Here is a 5,419-nt window from a genome sequence, read left to right as displayed (position 1 = left end):
AGGATATTGAATTATGTGAGGTAAGGGAAACTAGTAGAGTAGCTATGGATACTATGAGGTTCAAAGTAAAAGAAGTACTGACACTTTTGAAAAATATAAAAGTGGATAAGTCTCCAGGTCCTGACAGGATATTCCCTAGGACATTGAGGGAAGTTAGTGTAGAAATAGCAGGGGCTATGACAGAAATATTTCAAATGTCATTAGAAACGGGAATAGTCCCCGAGGATTGGCGTACTGCGCATGTTGTTCCATTGTTTAAAAAGGGTTCTAAGAGTAAACCTAGCAATTATAGACCTGTTAGTTTGACTTCAGTGGTGGGCAAATTAATGGAAAAGATACTTAGAGATAATATATATAAGCATCTGGATAAACAGGGTCTGATTAGGAACAGTCAACATGGATTTGTGCCTGGAAGGTCATGCTTGACTAATCTTCTTGAATTTTTTGAAGAGGTTACTAGGGAAATTGATGAGGGTAAAGCAGTGGATGTTGTCTATATGGACTTTAGTAAGGCCTTTGACAAGGTTCCTCATGGAAGGTTGGTTAATAAGGTTCAACTGTTGGGTATAAATGCAGGAATAGCAAGATGGATTCAACAGTGGCTGAATGGGAGAAGCCAGAGGGTAATGGTGGATGGCTGTTTGTTGGGTTGGAGGCAGGTGACTAGTGGGGTGCCTCAGGGATCTGTGTTGGGTCCTTTGTTGTTTGTCATGTACATCAATGATCTGGATGAAGGTGTGGTAAATTGGATTAGTAAGTATGCAGATGATTCCAAGATAGGGGGTGTTGTGGATAATGAAGAGGATTTCCAAAGTCTACAGAATGATTTAGGCCATTTGGAAAAATGGGCTGAAAGATGGCAGATGGAGTTTAATGCTGATAAATGTGAGGTGCTACACCTTGGCAGGACAAATCAAAATAGGACGTACATGGTAAATGGTAGGGAATTGAAGAATACAGTTGAACAGAGGGATCTGGGAATAACCATGCATAGTTCCTTGAAGGTGGAATCTCATATAGATAGGGTGGTAAAGAAAGCTTTTGGTATGCTAGCCTTTATAAATCAGAGCATTGAGTATAGAAGCTGGGATGTAATGTTAAAATTGTACAAGGCATTGGTGAGACCAAATCTGGAGTATGGTGTACAATTTTGGTCGCCCAATTATAGGAAGGATGTCAACAAAATAGAGAGAGTACAGAGGAGATTTACTAGAATGTTGCCTGGGATTCAACAACTAAGTTACAGAGATAGGTTGAATAAGTTAGGTCTTTATTCTCTGGAGCGCAGAAGGTTAAGGGGGGACTTGATAGAGGTCTTTAAAATGATGAGAGGGATAGACAGAGTTGATGAGGACAAGATTATTCCTTTGAGAATAGGGAAGATTCAAACAAGAGGACATGACTTCAGAATTAAGGGACAGACGTTTAGGGGTAACATGAGGGGGAACTTCTTTACTCAGAGAGTGGTAGCGGTGTGGAATGAGCTTCCAGTGGAAGTGGTGGCGGCAGGTTCGTTGGTATCATTTAAAAATAAATTGGATAGGCATATGGATGAGAGGGGAATGGAGGGTTATGGTATGAGTGCAGGCAGGTGGGACTAAGGGAAAAAAGTTGTTCGGCACGGACTTGTAGGGCTGAGATGGCCTGTTTCCGTGCTGTAATTGTTATATTGTCATATGGTTATATGGTTAACACAGTCTTAAGCATTCACACCTTATGCTGCAAGTATATCACATTTGCAGCATGAGACATCCACACAATGCATTGTGGCAACTCATCCAGGCTCCTTGCATAGTATTTCTCCACTCTTTCCCAAATCTAAGACATCCACAAAAAAAAAGTTAACACCAACAGGCAGTTGGGTAAAAAATATATAATTTTACTTCGGAGTCACGTGAGTGACTACGTGAAGAACCCGCTCAGTGCGCAGGCGCGGCATTACGCCAGCAGTGCAACTGCGGCAGCGGGAGTTATGCGCTCCCGCAACAGAGAAACGGACCGTCAGGTGAGTATCCTGAGGTCGGGTTTCTTTTACAGGGGAGCCCCTTTTTCTGCTTGTGTTTTACAGGCAGAGAAAAAGGCTCTGGAACAAAACTGTCCCCCGTTTGAGGAGGAACGTTTCCCGTCGGGGGGAAGGGGGGCAGCAACAGGCGGTAGGAGCGACCCGGTGTTCCGCAATTCCTCGACACCGTGCCGAGGCCAGCCCGATAGCGGGCTGGATGTATAGCCACCCAAAGAGGCATCCGGCAGGTGTTCCCGATTTGGGGCGGGACGTCTCTCCACCCGCACGGGGGGAGAGAGAGCCGCCTGAGCCGCTGGAGCGGCTCTCGGAGCAGGTGCCTGCGAGACGCGCTGCTCGAGGGGCGCTCTCACTACTACAAGGCACAAAAGCTCCAGAAGAAGGCGGTAGGAACATTTACCGGGCGTTCCGCTATCCCCACACCGCGCCGAGGCCAGTCCCGCTAGTGCCTGAGCTGCGGGCTGGCTGTTCAGCCATCCGAAGAGGCATCCGGCCGGTGGCTTCCGACTTGTCGGAGGGGACGTCTCTCCACCCGCATGGGAGAGAGACAGCCGCCTGAGCCGCTGGAGCGGCTCCTGGAGCAGGAGCTCCTGCGAGACACGCTACGTGAGGGGCAGTCTCGCTGGAGGGTTCAGGCATACCCTCCACAGTGCCTAGGCACTGCCCATCGCTTCCTCCTTAGTGTGGTTAGCTTTGGGGTGACCAGTGGCTGGGCTGGTCATGAAGAGGGGTCACTGGCTGAACAATATCGGGAGTATGCTTGAGGTACAGGATCAGGAAGAGCTGCTGGGTGTGGCCGCTATGTGGCTCCACCACTAGCGAGATGGCTTTTCAGTCTCAACTGATGGCCAGCTTACTACCTGTCTTTTCCAAAAAACCTCTCCAAGACAGGTAGCCATGAGGCGTTGGTTTTATCACGCCTCCCCTAAATTGCATTTACTCAAAGTGCCCGCCATTATCGGGGGATACATTGAGCAGCGCATTTAACCTAAATATTTTAAAAATGCATTTGGTACCCTGACGTCGGCTATCATGTCCACCTGCTCATTCCAGAAGGGCAGGGTAGTATGGCAAAACACCTGACCCTACTGTTCAACGGTATACCTCATAACTTCTGAAATGAACTCACAAACCTGCCCTCAATCTATGAAATTAACAGGACTATGAGAACGCCTACCTCACAAGCACAGATCCTGCTACCTGGCACTTACCAAACCAGTCCTAAAAAACTGGACGAAGTGTTCAAACTATTCGGCACAAGAGGGCAGAGTCTGGAATGAGCACCACACTAAACCAGACAGCAGTACCTCTACGTGTCCACCAGGGGCGTCTGCCTCATGGTACTGGTGAAAGCTCGGGGCCTGCATGCCAAACCCGTAGCATTTTAGGCCACGGCCCAGAGCAGGCCCCAGGGGAAAATGCGCCACCCCCCAACAAACATCGTCCCCACAAGAACAAGGAACCAGAAACCGAAGAAAACAACAATGAAGACAGATAAGTATGGTTCCTACCATCACATAAAGGTTAAGGGTTGTACTAACAAGGGGTGGATGAATCACGCCTGGTTAGGAAGCTATCACTCTTGGTAGTTATATACCAAAAAATAAATACAAGGGGAATAGAATTAATATCTTGCCACCAATTCAGCAAGCACCCCAAGTGGTCTACCCTCCCATGATGGTGAATGTCGCACCATCGTTGATAAACCACTTGAGTATTTCACCAGGTATACCCATTCATGGGATTTGTAACTACTACCATGGATCCAAGGATACTTTATGGTAGACATCGACCTTGAAGATGCACACTATCAGTACCTTCTCATATAAGTTTCGGATATACCGCAATTACCTGGATGGAGTAACCATGATGAGCGTTGCAGCATTTAAGTCAAAGTTATCCAGAATCAACTAGCCCTGACACTTAGAAACATTCCGTCATGGCATGTCTATATATTAACGACAAACTATCCTTGGATACAGCTTTAGCTGCATCGCTTCTCGGCCTTTTGGCTAAGATCAAGTGTAGTGTCTGTTCTTATCAGTTTAATAATCTGATACGTCCCTTATCTAGGGACCATATATTAAATTGAATTTTGGAACAGGGAGATGGAATAGGGGCTTGCTCCGTCCACTCCACGCATCGACCCAGTATTGCAGTGCCTCTGGGACAGTGCACAAAATATATATCCAGATATTTACGTTGACCATCCACAACGTTGTTATCTGGTATTCATTAAGACTATCAGTCATGGTGCATTAACCACCAATCAACTACGTGGCAAAGTAATTGGGATATAGCAGCATTACCAGCTACTGAACTTTGTACCTTTCCTATGAGCTGAGATACTAGTGTTCAAAACTATCTCCATACCTGTAATATGGGGGCAAATGGATTAATCTGTAGTGTTATCATGGGATTTATCGGCAGGAAGGATTATGGTTGTACACTTCCACCTGTTTTGAGTAACATCTTATGTGTCCTGATGTGTTACTGAGCTTGTAATACTTAATGCCAATATGAATTGACTTAAACATATTATATATTAACTTACTTAATTCTAGTGAAGCATTTGCTCAGTAATCCACCAAATTTGCATGTTCGTTTATAAGATAACAACATCAGTGGTGGCATATACCAAACCACTTGGGCGGAGAACATCGATATTAGGTGACAATTTATTAACAATTGCAAACCGTATGTCGTCAAACATGTTTGACCATCAGTAACTCACCTATCAGGTGAGCTAAATACTGTAAACATACATTTAAACCAAAAATATTTGCTGAAATCACTAAGCAATATGGACACCAGATATCGATTCCTTATATCCAATTAAATCACCACGTACTAACTTACGTCACATGAAACCAATCTCAAGGCAGCGGCAATGGAGACATACCCGCGTATTGAGGGGTGGGGGGAACCTAATCTCTATGTTTTTCCTTTCCTTCTACCTCTTCAATAGGTACTACGGCTTCATCAGTCGGGTACTACGCAAATTACAGTGGACCAAGTCCACGAGCATGGTTCCCAGTGATCCTCGACATGGTCATTAAAAGAATTGCAGAATTGGGAAGACCATTGCTGTGCTTGGATCAGCAGCACTATCAACCTGATGACAGTATTCCGTCACATATCCTAGGGAACATACCTGAGGAGCATCAAGAAATGGTACACTGTTTTCCAAAACAGGAATTACACATTCAACTATAACAAAAAACTGTACTGGAGCTCCTGGCAGGTCTTCACCACAATGAAGGACATGTTCTGTTAGCCTACTCAACTTGGGTACCGCTCACTGGTGATCAGATACAGGAGAGGTATATCAATCCATTCCCCAGAAATAGGTACACCCAAATTGGGACGTCAGTGAAATCCTGACATACCTTAGGGGAT

The 5,419-nt window shown here is 45.4% G+C and overlaps 1 non-coding gene across 1 annotated transcript; it reads left to right on the top strand.

The window, feature by feature from the left end:
- Positions 1-4,012: 4,012 nt before the first annotated feature.
- LOC116983230 lies at positions 4,013-4,203 on the top strand. Its single transcript, XR_004414652.1, has one exon. It is a non-coding gene; the product is annotated as a U2 spliceosomal RNA (small nuclear RNA).
- The last annotated feature ends 1,216 nt before the right edge of the window (positions 4,204-5,419 follow it).

The sequence above is a fragment of the Amblyraja radiata genome, chromosome 1 (assembly GCF_010909765.2).
Source record: "Amblyraja radiata isolate CabotCenter1 chromosome 1, sAmbRad1.1.pri, whole genome shotgun sequence".
NCBI lineage: Eukaryota > Metazoa > Chordata > Chondrichthyes > Rajiformes > Rajidae > Amblyraja > Amblyraja radiata.
This window is presented reverse-complemented; position numbering and strand designations above follow the sequence as displayed.